The 16,899-nt window shown below is 43.2% G+C and overlaps 1 long non-coding RNA gene across 2 annotated transcripts in view; it reads left to right on the top strand.

Moving 5' to 3' along the window:
- Window positions 1–16,622, top strand: part of LOC131585825 (uncharacterized) — a 42,043-nt gene extending 25,421 nt beyond the window's left edge. Inside the window, exons 6-9 of one of the 2 annotated variants that reach the window (XR_009279052.1) lie at window positions 8,249–8,461; window positions 9,885–9,977; window positions 11,869–11,934; window positions 16,371–16,622. This is a non-coding gene — a long non-coding RNA (uncharacterized LOC131585825). The remainder of the gene's footprint in view (window positions 1–8,248; window positions 8,462–9,884; window positions 9,978–11,868; window positions 11,935–16,370) is intronic. The other variant, XR_009279051.1, reaches the window with a different exon arrangement.
- The last annotated feature ends 277 nt before the right edge of the window (window positions 16,623–16,899 follow it).

The following is a 16,899-nucleotide window of genomic DNA, read 5'->3' as shown; positions in this document are numbered from 1 at the left end:
GTATCAGCTGCGTCAGGAAAAAATAAAATAATAAATAAATAAAAATCAATGACTGAATTGGCCCTGGAGACTGAGTCACTCTGATTTAGAGAGTGGTCCCTCCTGAATACTTTTCCACATTGCAAAGCCACCACATAATGGAACAATTCAGTTCCACTGACAGCCCTGGCTAAAATAGCCCTAGAGCAAAATAGGGAAGGTGTTGTAGGTCACTGCTGAGGTGCTTGGCAGGGTTGGCCATGAGAACCATGCCCACACTAAGAGTTTTTCCAACTATTTCAGTGAGACCAGACTTAGCTTGCAAGCCTGATGCAACAGTTCAGAGAGAAGCTGTTTTGTATTTTGGATTTGTGCAAATCTGGTATCAGCTTCTCCCTGTGTTCTGTAGCAGCAGCTTCCCTGTTTTCATCCATGGTTAATGGTCAGGTACAGGCTGCCTCTGGGAACCACTGTCAGAGGAGAGGGCCCAGCTCTCCACCCTGTTTCTTTCTTGGGATCTGACAGAACCTGAATTTAATTTGCCTTGTGATCCTGGCTAAAGTCCTGCTACTCAGAAAAATAATTTACTGCTTTAAACTCTTTAAGCATGGCCCTCAATAGGTCTTAAGAACAAGAAATCCCCATTGTAATTGTTTATCATTATCTGAATTGGACATGAGGGGAGCAAGGGTTGAGTTCAATGACTGTTGGGATTAAGAGAGAACAAGGAGACCACCTTTAAGGAAAATAACAGCAACCAAACACATATTGAGCAAGCACAAAACACAATCAAAGAGGGACCAGTTGACAAAAATGGGGCTAAATATCACTGGTATTTAGCATTAATATTTTTGTCTTTATCTTGCTATGCATCCTCCCAAATCTCATGTCTGGTGAGACTGGACAACCCAGGGGCTTTGATTTAAAACCAGTTCAGGTTAATTCTGCAGAATGAACATGGGTGAGACTAAACCATATAGCTCATGACATAAGAATGCCACTCTATTCATGATAAAAAAACAAACTATAGTTCAATTTGTTCAAAAAAAGCACCATTTCTGAGGCAGATGAGCAGCCAAATCAGTGACTGAGTGTGGACATGGTTTTCTGAGCCTGAGAGATTTTTCAGCCTGTCAGTGGCTGATCTGTTTCCCAAGAGAAATTCTTTTGGGAAACTTTTCTCTCTCAAGGACTGTTTTTTGTAAATAGGTTTTGGTTCTCAAAACAATGTTGTACAGATGTTCTGGATGTGTTTTTCTCTCATTCCACCAATGGGACCAGAAAGACGTTGTTCCTTTTACCAATCAGATTAACCTGTATCAGAACACCTTATAAAAGGGGCTGAAAACCCCAAATAAAGGCTTCTGCCTCCTTAGGATGAAAACCTCAGCTATTGTGATTGAACCCATGCTTCTATCTTGTGTCCTCTAGTGACAACTGAGAGGAACTAGAGGTGAAAGTTGAGAAAAAGAGATATTAATACACTTACTTTCAAACATTTTGATTTCAAGTCAAACCATTCAATGTGTGTCCTGGGGTTTCTTTAAACAGGGAAAGAAGATTAAAATACTAATCTCTGCTGATTTCCCTGTGCAGCAGCAAAAATGAGCATGCCTCAAAAGACTGACCTATGAGCAAAGATTAAGAACAGCTAAATTTGTGTAGCTTGGCTAAGCAGCAACCACAAGGGACACACTGGCAGAGTGCAAAACCAGAGAAAATGGAGTATTATTTGGAAAGACAACAGAGTCAGGGGATGAAAACTAAAGAAAAATCAGGCAGAATGGTAAAGTCCCTAAGACTCTGGCCTGTATTTAAAGGAAAGAAAGCCAGAGCACTCAAAGCATATAAGTACAAGAATAAACTGAACTCTGGTGTGAGGATTGTTTGGTGCAACCAGTGACTTTAAGCACTTCTATTCTTGAATTCCCAAAGAAAATCACCTTTAGAAAAGGGACAGCTCAGCTCATACTATAAATCATTTCTTCTCAAGCTCAGCACCCAGCAGCCACCAATCAGTTCTTAAAATCTTGAGTGAAAAATAAACCACTGTGCTCTGAGGGAACGGACAAGCTAATCTAATACATCTTTGTCATCTGTGGTTTCCATGACAGTTGCATAATCAGACATTTATGTAAGTAGAGGTTTCCTCCTTAAATAGCAGCCTATGATCTCATCTGCACCTACAGTATAACCCATTTGAATGGAAATTATATGCCAGTCATGTGTACAACTAATTTTTTAATGTTTCTCTCTTATTTTTATTTATTTAATGTGGCACATCAGCCTCTCACATGACTAACTCTTCTTGTTGTGGTCTTCTTGTGGTCCAGAAATAACAACAGTCCCCAGATCAGATTAATGGTTGGCCTCACCCTTGCTCAGCAATTCAGTGTGAAAAGTGATGGTGTATCCACAAAACCCCAGTGCAGCCTCCCAGGAACACAGAAGGGTTTGGATTGGAAGGGACCTTGAAGATCATCTAGTTCCAAACCACTGCCATGTCTAGGGACACCTTCCACCAGACCACGTTGCTCAGAGCCACATAGAAGGAGAGCTCCAGGGATTTGTCTTGGCCAATTTGGGATTTCTCAGGGTTGGAGGAAAGCTCCCAGGACAGTTCTACTGCTGCAGAAACTGCCTGGAGACTCTGAACTCATGCAGAGTACCATAAAGCAATGCTAAAAATATAGATCTCTTCCTATATGCCATATTAATTGAAATTAAGAAAAGCAGACCCAGTCCATGATCTCACTCCTACTCCCATCTAAATTCATGTAACAAGGGTGAAAGCAAGCAAAAGTAACTGCAGTTAAATCTACATGCAGAAATTCTCAAAAACATCTAAAAATGAAAATAAAAATCAGCTACCTGGAAGGAGTGACTTTTATCTAAAAGCTGCAGACATCAGCAGTAGATGATGTTCAACTGGGATCAACTCTAGGGAGCTGATCCCAGTAGGCAAATATTTTTTAAGATGGATGTTCAGGGATATCAGACACTCTTCAAAATCTGTCCAGAAACCGTGTCCAGTGAGTTGATCCTGAAATGTAAGTGGTTCTGTTTAGACGATCCTCTTAGTGCTTTTTTGCATCACTCTACATCATCCACTGTGCACAAAAATATGCCCCAAGCAAAGGAAAACAGGCAAGAACAGAAACCTAATCCAATCTGCCAGCCTTTGCAGCCTCAAATTTGCGGGACTCTTGCCAGCCTTTGGATGTTGTAGCACCTTCTCTCAAGGATCCCACTATTAGAACAACAAGTATGTTATGCACTATTGTTCCCAGCATCAAACAATCAGCAAAAATCTCTCCTCTTGCTCTTCAGCCTGACCTCTCTTCTCCCACTGAAGCTGATTTAGTGACAAATACAGAGAAACAGAGGGGAAGGGGGTTTGCAAGTGATTGTCAATTGGATTTTGTGAGCCCAGCAGTATCTCAGGGAGGCTCCAATTTTCCCTGACCCCCCTGCAGCTCCTATTAGCCTTGATAACTGCTTCTAATTTTATCCAGGACATTTGCCCAGAGTTCTGAAGAAAGGGGGGTGATGGGGTCTCTTTCCCTGGTGCAGAGAGGCTCCCACCTCCATGAAGCAAAGGTGGACTGGGTAATGATTTAATTACAGTGAGAATTCCTGCCCTGTCCAGCCAGGCTCTGACGCATGTTACGTAACTGGGCTGTTAATGCTTTTTATATGTTGGCGGAACTGAAATTAAAAGAGGAAATTATTCTCCTGATGCTCAACTCTAATCCCCATCTGTCTGTGTTTTTACTTTTCTGCACTTGCAAAGCTCCCTGATCAAAAGGTCTTGAATAGATTCCAGATTTCCAATTTAGTTTGCTTATGCAACCCAAAATATTATGGCAGTCTTTCCTGGGGGCGATTAAGCATATATTTTCAGATCCTCCAATTCTCTCTGTTCCAAAAGTGCTAAAAATGGCATAAAGCTTTATCTCATTCCATACCATTAGCACCACAAATGACTTTTTTTTAAAGACTTTTTAAGAAGATAGGAATAGCCAAGAGCTTTCCAGGGAAGGAATATATTCTGAAAAAACAAAAAAAAAAGGGGGGGACTTGTTTAATGTCCCCTATGCCTTGGTGAAAGCAAGAAGAGAGTCTGTACTGACAGAGCTTTGCAAGGCATACAGAGGGCGACCAGACAGGCAAGGAGGGAGCTACATCTTCAACCAGGGTGGATTCCTGAATCCAAAAAACCTAAAGAGCTCTCTGGATCCAGACTTCTGCTTTGTCCCATCCAAAGGATGAGCTTCAGCTCGACAGCTGGGAATAGATCTGATCTTTCCTGTGTAATTTGGATCATCCCTGTCTGAAAACTGACACAATTTTTTTTATCCATTTGCTCTCCTTTCCCAGTCCTTCCCCTGCTGCTGGAACTACGTGATCAGCAGCTTGCTATATTAGTGGGAACAAGGAGGCTTCTTATGTTAGAAAATGAAACTTTTACCCAAATCACCAGCAAATGAACCCAAAGTACTGCTGTAACAGTTGTGTTTCATCACTTCTTTGGTTTCTGAGTGCAGAATGGGAGGCAGCACCCCCAGTGCTCACCTGGATCCTGATCACTGAGATAATGTCACTCTGGAGAGAGCAGTGAGGAATACATTTGGGACCACTGGTGTTGGGCTCACTGTTTTTAAAGAGTTTTTTCTACTTTCAATACAGAAGGAAGGTCTTTATTTATCCACAGCTGTTGTGTGCCTGCTCACATGGAGCAGGCAGGCAGCAACACACAGGATGGGGCCACCCCTTCTGGCCACCTGTCCTGTGTTTGTGGCAGCCCCAGGACAATGGCATCACAGTACAGCTCTGGGTCAAAAATCTGAATGGCACTTTTTCCAAATTCGGATTAGGGAAGCTGTGATTTAAGGCAGTTGCTGAGTCCCAGAAAATACTGTGTTCTGGCTCAGCCAAGGCTTGGAGCTTTTCTGCATTCCAGGATAATTTGATTTGAGAGTCCAAGGGCTGTCAATCTCCCAGGTTTCAGAGAAACCCAGCACATGAGCCAAACAGGTGATCCTGGGGGAAGCCATGCTGATCCCAACCTGCCTGGTTTTGCTAAAGTCAGCTTCAGACCATCTCTGCTGACTGTTTTGACAAAGTGCCAAACCCTGCCCTGAACATCTGAGCTTTCCCAGGCTGAGAGCATTCCCTTCAGTGTGGTTCAGTCTTAAGTACACCAACACACTTGAAGCCTTAGAGCAGAAAAGGTGTTGGAGGACCCCCATCCCAGCCAGCACATCCAGGAAAGGCAGCAGGCCTTGGATGTACTCAGCAAAGTTGTGTCAAATCACATGAGCCATTTATTATCTGTATTTCAGCAACACCCACAGGCCTCAGGCAGCGACCTGCACTGTGCCTGTACAACAACATCCAAATATAGAGCAAGACATCAGCACAGCCACAAAGCTTCACTCTGGAGCACTGCCCCCTTCCCTGTCCTGACAAAAGTCCCTCCAACCCCAAACTGGTGAGAAGCTGCTCTTGCTTTTACCAGAAATAACGTATTATAAGGTGTTTGGTTTTCCTCAATGTTTTTAGCAGTGTGACAGATCCACCAGTTCTAGAAAGGCAGGAGGGAAATCATCTGCCAGAGCTGCTCAGGTTCCAGGCTTGAGGAATATTTAAGCATATGCTCAAACTCCCTTGCCTCTGGTTAAAGCAAAGCACGTGTTTAAACGCTTTGCTGAGCAGAGGTGGACTTAAGGACATACCTTGCTGTAGGCATGTGCTTAACTACTTTGTAAAATTAAACTGAAGATAATCAAGTGCTTTTGCTGAATCAGGCCCAAGTGCTCTGCAAACCCCCATCCTCTTAAGCAAGGCAGCTTTCAGCAACATTTAATTTGAGAACACACTCAGAAAGTACCATTAAAAAAAATGTTAAAGAGCCAAGAGCCTTTTAGAGAGTGGAAATAAATAACTAAAAAGATATCTAAGGAAATCATTAAACTGCACAAACCATCACTGGGCTTTAAAAAAAGAAACTTTGCCTTGTGCCAGTTCAGCATTTGCACATAGATGAGAGATGCTTCAGCTGCAAGGACCTGAATTGTGTTGGGATTTCCCCCCAGCTCATGCCACCAACGCTGCTACCAAGCCAGGCGGATTCAGCCTCACACATTTTCCCCTGAGCCCAGCCCCAAAGGAGGTTGTTTTGGAAATGGTGGGAGAAACCCTGCTGGAAACAGACACACTGTGGGCCAGGCTGTGTGTGTGTCCCTGGGTGCCGAGGGTTCCATCCAGGAGAAGTCCCTGGTAAAACATCGCTGCTCTCAGCCACGAGTACCCTGTGTATAAATAGCCTCACATTCCCTTTCTCCCTGACCTTCATGTCTCAGCCCTGCCAAACCAGTTCTGTGCAAATCCAAACTTATCACAGTCACACCTCTGTCCCAGACAGGCATCCCTGGGGGTTTTGGGCTTCCATCCCAGCTTGGCATGATGGTGATGTCCCCTACATAGGGAACCAGCCCCCTGCAATGACAGCATGGCAGAGTTGTCCCCAGATGACCACAGCTCAATTGGATTTGGCATCAGTGCCTTTGGGATGGTTTGCCAGGAGATTTTTCATTGAAAAAGGAGGGGTTTCATGGAAAAGGTTGATAAAGGGGTTTGCACATTCTCAGATGTCTTAATACAAGCCAGCAAAGTTTGGGTAGAAATGGAATGGTAGGTAGAAATTACGTTAGAAATTAAATGTAGCTGTGCTTTGCAAACATTTACCTTTCTTTAAGTGTGCCTTTTGAATGCAAAACTCACTGCAGATAGAATTGTTGAAGCTCATATAACAGAGACCTGTCCTCTCCCCCTCCCCAGACTTTCACCAAGAGGAGATTTCCTGGTTAGATTTAGACTTGCAAATGATAGGCCAGACTGGCAGTGTTTCTAGTCAGCTTGGGCTGATTTGGAGCTTGGGTACATAAACTCAGTGACCTGAAACAAGAGGAAACATTCCTGCCTTGGTCCCAGCCTAAAGCTACTGACCTGGCCATAGAGCACTGGATCAAACTCCCCCTGAATATGCATCCAGAGCATCCCAAAAAACAGCCCCCTAGCCAAACACCTTCCTGAACACACACAGCCTACCTGTTCAGGTAATTTAAAAACTCTTCCAAAAGTCAATATATGGGATACTGAAACAAACTATGAAACTTCCCATCAAAAAACATCCTTTGCTTTCCCTTTTGTCCTTGGTACCAGCACTGTCCCAAAACCCCAGTGAGGACAAACTCAGCTGTCAATGTGCCATGGGCACCCCTGCATTTCCCAGGAGGGGTAACTGTCACTGTTGGAAATGCAGAGGTGCCCATGATGAAAATATTTTTTGGGATGAGCTGGGATTCCCTCTGAGATCCCAAATAACACAGGCAGTGTCACTATTTCAAACGTTGCTACAAGTCTCTCCACTTTCTCCCCATGCCCACTGCCATTTGCACACAAGGATTAGCAAGAATAGATAATATAGCAGAACAACAAACTTTTCCCTTCCTTTCTTCTGGAATTAATTAATTCATTTCCAATGAATTGGCATTTTAAATTTCTTGATAGCAAAGCCTAAAATAAATATATCTTCAGTATGGCCTCAGTGCTATCTAATGGCATTGTAAATCTATCAAAAACCACAAAAACTGTCACTTGTAATTTTCTGTGTTCACAGGAAAAAAAATTATATAGTAAGATAAACTGAACCATTCTCTTTGAACTTTTCCTTTGTTTGAGTTAAACACTCTGGAAGCCACCAAGTTAATCACACTGCAAAACCCATCAGGTTTGAAAGCTTAGATATAGATTTTTTTTTAATGAGCAAGTGTTCCTTGTGATAACTTGAATTATACTTTCTGAATGGTGGGAAAATACACAATTGTGTCACATCCCTCCAAACTAAACACACTATTCATGAAACACAATTAAAATTAAAAAAAAAAAAATCTTCTTTGCTTCTGTACTGGAGAACTTCATTTGGGGATTATAAATCCTTTTGAAATGTTCTTTTTTAATGATGTCACTCCTATTCATGTTCCTTTTACAGCATTTTCTGAATTGTTTTCAGTGTTTGGGTCTGGTTATTTGACTTGAAAATGTATTTTCCCCCTTCTAGAGTAACACTTGATCTAAAACCCTTTCTGTTCTAATGTTATGAAGTAGGTGCACTTGAGATTGCAGCTTCTGATGCAATTAATCATCTTGTTTTATTTCCAAGGATAATTGCTACAGTAAATAACTCCTTTCCATTGACTGGCAGGTCTTGGGGGAGTTGCAGGTTTCTGCTCTCTAGTCCTGCCTGCACAATCCAAGGCCCAGCAGCACAAAACCACCCTCACATCCCCTGAGCTGTGCAGGAGGAGACCAGAACAGTGATTCCAACCTCTTCCAGTGCCTCTGCCTTTAGCTTGTACCCTCCAGGCAATTTCCTACAGAACTTCTTCCTCCATAAAAGCCTCGGGAACAATGCAAGGTACACATAACCTGATAATTTGGCAACAACTGGGGCTTGAGTGGGGCTGTGGGAAACAGCCAAGCATCTTCTGCAGAGTTCCCTGAACAGCAGCACCTTTGTTCAGCTTTGAATCTCTCAGATTAAACTTTCCAGCAAAATTTATTTCAATGAGGTTTTTTCCTGTTACAACAAAAAGCCATGGCAGCTTCAGGAGTAGCCAGCCCGCTCCAGTAAGTGACTCAGAGCTTATGTGTCCCATGGTGAAGGCTCAGGACCCTGCAACCACCTCAGGAACAAGCCAGAGACAAGAGAGTGAAGGCAGGTTCAAAAATCAGACACTTTTCTGTTACAGTGGACCACAGAACAGACCCCAAACATTCAAGCTGAAGGATGTGTTTAGAGCTTGTTGCTCATTAGGAATGTCTGTGTTTTTCCCCAGAAATTTGTCTCCTTGTTTCCTTAGTAACCCCTCTTGGTAGAAGTAAATGCACCTGAGCATAGCTGAGCAATTGGAATGTTCTCCATCCATTTCTGCATCCCTTGCCACCCCCACACCGTGTCCCCAGGAGCATCCGTGCCAGCCCCGCCACACACGGGGCTCGGTGAGGAGCTGCACTTGGAGAACGAGGAGCCCAATAACCAAAAAGTCTTAGCAAAGAACAAAAATAAACCCTCTCCAGTCACTTCTTGCAAATGTTACTCCCAAGGGATGGGGTGGGGGGGGATTTGTACTCCAAGATGTACACGAAGGAGCTGCCTACGCTGCTGTGTGGGAAGGGGTTTAATAGGGAGCCGAGAAAGAGCCTGCGCGTAGGAGGAGAAAAGAGCAGATGTTAGCGGTGCCTTTTTGTTTTCCTGGATGGCATGGCAAGCAGGGAAGATGGAAAGAAAAGCTCCCCTTCTGCAGAAATAGAAGCTGAAGATAGGTAAGGCTTTTTCCAGTTGTCCAGGCTGGGCTCAGAGGTGGTTGCAGCGCCTGTAGGAAGAGGATCAGGGGCTCGCTGCCAGCACCACACACTGACCATCCTGGAGCACCAGGAAAAGAGAGAGTCCTGTTGTGAGACACCAGACTTGGGAATGACTCCACTGTGCTTATGAAGGCTGGAACAGGTCCCCTTCATTCTCCCCAGGGGACTCTGGAGACAGTCACAGGCTGCCAGGGGCATCTCCCATTGGGAACACACTGACAAGTTTCTGAATACACCAACGATTCCAGTTCCACTACAAAAACTTTAGTGACTTCCCAAAGAATCATCTCTCTCCCCAAAATAGCCCTGTGGCATGCAAGTACATGTAAAGTGATGTGTAACACTCTAAGCGAGGGAGGGCTGGGCAATTCACCATATCAGACATGCACGTTCTGTTCCTGGGCCATGTTATTGCATTTCATATCTTGAATTTTTATGTGAGCCTGTTTGATAATCTCCAATGAAAATTCCAGGTGAACAGCAATGCCTGGTGAGCTACTGGACACACAGGATCCCTGCTCCTCCTGTGAGCAGAGAGGCTTCTTCTAAAAAGAAAGGATTTGCAGGTAAGATATGAAGTGCAAAATTAGGCCAGAAGAGGAGCAAACAGTGCAGGTGCACAGGACAAAAGGCTGAGAGGACCAAATATCTGTACTTACCACAAATACCCTCTGTTACTTGGTTTGCACTGTCATAGGTTTTAGAAGCCCTGAAATTAACCTCTGTCACTGCACTACACAGAATATGCCTTCTTGGAAGATTTTTGACTTAAATATTTCACAGAATTTGTTTTTCTGTAACTCAGAGAAGGACTGCATAGATCCTTCAGTAATGCCTCAGCTCTGTGTGCAGAGGCCATTTCAGTGTCCAATTGACTGCCCTGGGTGTGTTTTTATGTAGTTTTGTTCACTTTCAGAGGCTGCACAGACTGCTCACCTCATCTCCCCACATCTCCCCATCTGAGCAGGGCACAGAGACAGGGGACCTTTAAACCCTGCATGAATGAGGCTCTCATAAATTCCATATTTGAGAAACTCTGGCTGTATCCTTTGGCCATAAAAAGAAATTAAAGCTGCATGTAACATACAGTACCCTGTAATCCTGCTGCACAGCCTTGTGCCTGCATAAATCAGCCTCTCATGAATATTGCACTGTACCTGCAACAGCCTGACACGGGAGTTAAAAAAAGGATAAATCAAAGGGAAACGAGGCAACGGTCACAGAAAGGCTTCACAAACAGCACCTGCTTTCTGAGAGCCTTAAAGGTCACCAAAAGCAATCTGAGAAGTGCACAGATTTCAGGGACCAAATCAAAGCTGTAAAAAGAGGAGAGAGCGGATATTTTTCCCTTTTCCTTGCCACAATGAAGCAAGCCTTGGAATACACAACAAATCCTCTGGCAGGAGTTTTGTGGTCATGGAGAGGGACAAGCTGTGGAACACCCAGAATGTGGAGAGGAGCAAGGAAGAAAAGCTATTTTATAAACCTTGGAGGGGGAGGAGGACCTGAACTTCAACAGTGTTTTTCTACCAGAAATAACTCACAAAAACTTAGGATTTCAAATTCTGTTTTGGTTAAATATAATTAACTCCATGTATTTATTTTAATTCAAAAGCTTTAAATAAGGAAAAGTCTATCTTGTCCAGCTTAAAAAAACAGAGAGCAGGAATAGCTTCTATTAACAACTTCCTCAGAGACCTGGAAAACACATTGCAGTGCTCAGGGGGAATTTTTTTATTGCTGAAATCTTCAGTAATGGGCAAGAAAAAAATTCAGCCAAGACATCCCCCTCTGTCCCCTCCACCTTTCCCAGTTTATTTGCAGCCCAGCAGGTCACCCCTGACAGAATTTGTGCACAGGAACAGCATAGTGGCAAGAAAGGGACAGGGAAAAACACAAGTGTGATTCCACCTTCTCTGAATGGATTCAGAGACTGTGAGCCAAGATTGTCACTCCCTGGCCATTAACTTGCTTTGCAACCTTTGCCAAGTTAAGCACTCTGCCTCAGTTTCCCCACTTGGGAACAGTAAAGTTGTGTATTTCAAACTTCCTGGTGTCCACCAAGCACCTTATGAGAGTCCACTTGAGCTTTGACCTGCACTCTTTTACTCAGGGGTTTGCACAGATTTGCTGTCTGCCACCTTCCCTCCAAACTGTGGATTTTTTCTTTCACAGCAGACCCCCCCTTGCAGCTCCTGAGTGCTACTCATGTCAGCCAGGAACACAACACACCTTGTGCTCTCTGTTCCTGTGTTTCAAAATCCTACATCTTAAGTCATTCAGAAAAAGTTTGTATTGCAGCCAACAAACACTGTTAAAGGGTATTGAAAGCTTCTTCCATTGTCATTAATTGAGTGAAGAGAAAACAGATTCTGCTGCTGTCATAGCACATCAAAATAATTAGTTCAGCTATAAATAGCTTAGTTTACTCACTTTTTTCTGTTCTTCTTTTTTAAGGTCAAGGCTGCAGCCAAAAGGAGTAGCAGCACATCCTAGAGGAGCATCCCTTCTGCTTGGATTCAGGTAAAACAGCGAGATAAGGAGTGCATCTGTAATCAATGATCCCAAGGCTACACAATTACATCATAATTAGAGAAATAATTATTCCCATTTAGGCAGGAAGAGGGAGGAAAGAGTGTTAGCAAGCCCACATACACGCAAATTTACCTTAGCCTAAGAAATGAGTATTTTCAAACCAAATTTAGCTAAACTGCCTTTGTTTTTGTTGGATGATGCTTCTGTATCGACTTGGCTTTATCTTTAATCATTTCTGCATTGAGTAGAGCTTCTGCACAAGAAAAGCCAGTGGAACAAGCTGTGACACCAAGGTATTTTCTTCACCTTAATTAAGGGCTTTCAAACCTCCCCCTTGTGCAAGCCCTGCTCTTGCATTTGCTGCAGTTGACCCTGTCCGATCATCTGCAGCTTGTTAGAGGTGATAACCTGAGTTTCCAGGCACTCTGATAGCACTAGATCCAGATACTATAAAGATCAATAAGAATAAGCAATTGTAGCAACTCTGATCCCAGTGCAGATCAGGTCAGCAGATGTACTCTGCTCCTAGATGTATATAATAGGCACTGCTTTAGAAAGATGTGCATTGCCTGACACAAACAGCAGCCACACTCTGTCCCTTCACCTTTCCTGCTGAATTAGCTTTGCCATCATTTCAGAATTGCAAACATGTTCCAGCAATTAACATCTTCAGTATACAACAAATCAAATCTACACTAGATGAAAATATTTATAGTCACATTAATTGGAAAGATCTCTGAATTTTTATAAGAATGCTCTAACAGAGCTGTTTGTGTGAGGTTATTGTTATCCCCAGGGAATATTCCCCTGATGCTCGAGGATGCACTTAGGCATTTAGCCACTTTTGGGTGATGTTTATTTTGTGCAAGTCACAGCCTCAGTTCCAGACCATGAGCTGCACAATGATGTATTTAGATCCATCTCTAGCGACTGCATGAGACCTAAAATATTCCTTTTCTTCTTTCCTAACTGCTCAACTCTTTGTAACATCATCAATCACAGAACCTTCTTTCCCCATGCTTGCACAGGGCTATGCAGGTGGGGACTGCGTAGTCTCTATTGTACAAAACAAAAGATTTTCTGCAATTTTTGAGTTTTCATGGGAGCCAGTGGGAGTTAAACATCCAGCTTGAAAAATGTATTTGAACTCAGGCAGGTCTGGCAGATCTTCAATTGGATCCTGACCTACTCACAGATATTTTTTTCTGCCTAGCCTCACATGCAACCATATTTTCTAGGTACACTTGTCTACCTGTCACATACAACAATGTACAGCCCTGAAGAAAACAAAGCAGGTGATTATCTTTCCCCAGTCAAACGCAGTGGAAAGGTCAGATTTAATTTGAAGCTGAGGGGCAATGAAATGATAGAGAAAATGTACAAAAATAGAGTGTAGCCGTGCTGGGAGGGAAGCGAGTCTGCTCATCCCTGTGGAACAGCCAGCAGCATGGATACACCATTCATCCCTTCTCTTTATTGCTCCCTGGTCTTTGATTTGGGACTTGGCTCCACTATCATGGAAGATACATTTTTGGGAAGATGTGAATTGGGCAGGTGAATCATTTCCTTCTGCATGGCCTTCAGCCAGAGCCACCGACATTGAGCACCCACCAGCTCCTGGAGTATCCCCAAGGGAATTGGATTGTTCCAGGCTTTTAAGATGGAGAAGATATTTTTCCTCAATCCCACCCTTCCAATGGCTGGCAAGGTGCTACATGTTGTATACACAGTCTTGCAGTTACTTATTTTAATCTTGGTAATGCCCTTGAGCATTGCTGGACTCCTACAAAATCAGCACCTAAATGGAAATAAATCCACAACGCTGCAGCTCCCTGCATTCAGAGCAATTCAGTATGTCCCATGTCCTAAATGCAACTGGGTGTTTCACAACCTCTGTATCTAAATTAGGTTTTTCCATGCACATTTTTTCCCTCTTAGTCCTGCCTAAAACCCAGAGCAAATTCCAAGGAGAAATTTTTCTTGGCCCACTCACTAGGGCTTGAGCCCCACATCCAAAGCACTTAGACTGAAGACCAGCTGCAGAAAACAGAAGTTTCACAGTTTCATTGTTGAAAACAAGCTCCTGCTTTTACTCTTCCTGGTAATTTTGAGCTCAGGATTCCAAATGTCCTTCTGCACTCAGGTCCATGCAGACCTGTTTGGATGGATGAATGCCTTGAAAGTTATGGGTAAGAGCTCAAACCTGGAAGTGGTTGTTCTCAAAGCTGAGAAAGGAAAATTCCCAAAGGTCTCTATGATAAGTTGATAAGAAATAATGGAGAATTGTTTCATTTAAACACAAAGAACAATTCAGCCATATCATGGCTTATGATAGAGACATTAAAAGTTAGATAGAGACATTGAAAGTTATCAGATTAACGTCTGCATGCTTTATCTTTTTAATATTGAAGAGAAATGTAACAGTTTACTGTCCATGATGAAGCCTGGGCTCCCTGGAAGGGTACCCTGCCTTGCTGCTTCTCCATGTTCCCCATGTCTGCCTCTGCCTTTCTAATGAGTGGCACCAATCCCAGTCTAATGGCAATGTTTTAAATAACTAGTTCTTTCCCAGGAAGTCAAATAAAGCCCACTTAAAAGAGAACTCTGTGCATCTGACAAATATTTAGAGAGTGAATCTCAAACCCAGGAGTGATCTGCTTCCTTTATCTGCAGACCCTGGATGTGATGCAGACACTGGCACTCCCAGCATCTCTTGCAGGCCAGTGGTGTGAGCTCATGAGGGGAACTAAGAAAAATTATATCTAGAATGAAAAATAGATCCAGAAAACCCCACCAATAGCTAATTCTGGCCAGCTAAAAAAATCAGTATATCATCTAAACTAGTCACCTGGACCTTTCCTGTTGGAAGTTTGCTTTCCTCACAAGGTCCCTTTGAGACACCCCCTCCTTTGAGGCACCACTGACTGAAGGACTGGTTTCAAACCTCTTTAAGACCCATATGAAGAGTCTATACCCCACAGCAAGTTTGGCAATCAGCACTTTAAAAAATAAACTCAGCTCCGGAATGATGATTTGCATAGTGCATGGTGACTAAAATTAGCCTGCCTCAACTCCATCTCAGGAGGAAGTCTGAGTTGCCACTGCAGTTTCAGGTTTCTTGGCTTTCAGAAAAATTCATAGCATCTGAGGAACACAGATGTGTCTTCTGTGCAGCCCTGCTCCTCTTGGCTGGCACTTCTCTCCCAAGCTGCATCTCAAAGCTGTCCTACAGCACCAGCAAACCTCATCCTTCCTCTCATAGGAAACCAGAATGTGCTGAAACCTGTGAAAGCCTTTATTCAGTATGAAGATGTTTGGGAGATTAATTAGTAAAGAGAGAATGCACTGCAGGTCACAAATGGTCTGTCCTGGGTGTAGGAAGGGTAAAACCTCCTCGAGAGCTATTTACCACAAGACAGAGGTTTCTCCAAGCAGAGGTGTGCTGGAAGGTGCTCTGCAGGAGACATACACCATATAAAGTTGGGTTAGGACTCATAGTTTAACCTTCAATAGCTGCTGGATGAAGGTGAGATCCCCAACTTGATTCTCAGCTATAGCCCCATAATACCAGTGCATAAGAGCTTGTGTTTCTCTGTCGTAATTTAATATTGTGATTTGGCTAACCAGAGAGTCACACACTCCCTTGGTCTCATTTTATACTGCAGATGAACAGATCCATAGGAGGTCATGCTAGTCTACCACAGATGTCCCTATTGAGCTTAAATTATTCAAAAAGTCAGTCATCAGCTAAGTGCTAAACGGTTGCAGCTTTTTTGGGTTGGTTTTTTGTGGGTTTTTTTCAGCTTGAGATGTGGCTATAGCTTTTCTCCCCAAGATGCATAAATAACTCATGCAGTTATGAAGCAGGATCACTCAGGGCCCGTGTGAAGAGTGCTGCTGGCTCAGATCCCACATCACCTACTGAACAAATCCAGCTCAGCTCCCTTCCTTCATCCACCCTCCAGCCCAGGTCAGGCCATGAACCCTCAGGCCACATTTCACAGTTTTGGTTCCTCTATCCCTGCAAGGTCCCAGACACCTTTGAATCCAAGATCACAGGTACCAGAGGCTTGTAGCTTAATATTTGTAGAAAATTTGTACAAAATAAACTTGCTGTAGCAACAATCCAGTCCAGTACTTGTTTTTATATTTTATATGAACACAGGCCAGCAGCTAATTTAATTTTCTGCTGTTGTTGTAGAATTGAAAGGTAAAGATTCACCCTTAAAAATACATTTTAAATTGTTTAGTAATGACTCTATCTACAGTATGTATCTTATGGAGGAAGCCCAGAGTAAAAGCTCAGTGATGTGCAGAGTCCTGGCTAGATACAATCAGGAAAAGCCTTGTGACATGAAATCCAATGATACACTGAACTTCTGACCTATAGGAGAAATCTGATCCCACCTTCTTCTTCATTTCAGCTCTGTTCAGAAAAACAAAAGTCTTCATTCAGCATTCAATTTTCTTCACCCTTCACCACTGGAATTTTTCTATGAGCTGAATTAAATATGCCAGACTTCAAAGGTAAATATCCTCAGTGGCTCAGTGATATCCATGGTGTCTTTCTGTTAACCACTGTCATTAAGCCTCATTCTGTTCTGATGAGGCCCTGCAGGAAAGTGAGGTGCTCCTGTGTCCAGCTTCACTGTTTAAGCAGAATAAAATACTGACTGTAATACCAGTGAATTACTTTTTGTCTGAACTGGAGGCAATCACTGGCTTTTGCTGACTTTAGCCACATTCTCTGCTCTGAAGGTACTAAGCATTAACCCTGAACTCCTTATTCAGGATTCCCAACATTCAAGGCAAAGTTTGAGCCAGACACAGACTACTAAACACAGAGTTTACTGACCATGCAGAGGTGGTGAGCTGGGCTGGAACACCCAGTAACCTGTGGTGTGTCAGCATTGTGGGGCTGACACATCTGCAGTGTGCAGATAATGAGGCCTT

This window comes from Poecile atricapillus, chromosome 17 (assembly GCF_030490865.1).
Source record: "Poecile atricapillus isolate bPoeAtr1 chromosome 17, bPoeAtr1.hap1, whole genome shotgun sequence".
NCBI lineage: Eukaryota > Metazoa > Chordata > Aves > Passeriformes > Paridae > Poecile > Poecile atricapillus.
The sequence above is the reverse complement of the archived record's forward strand: the minus strand, read 5'-3'. Positions and strand labels throughout refer to the sequence as shown.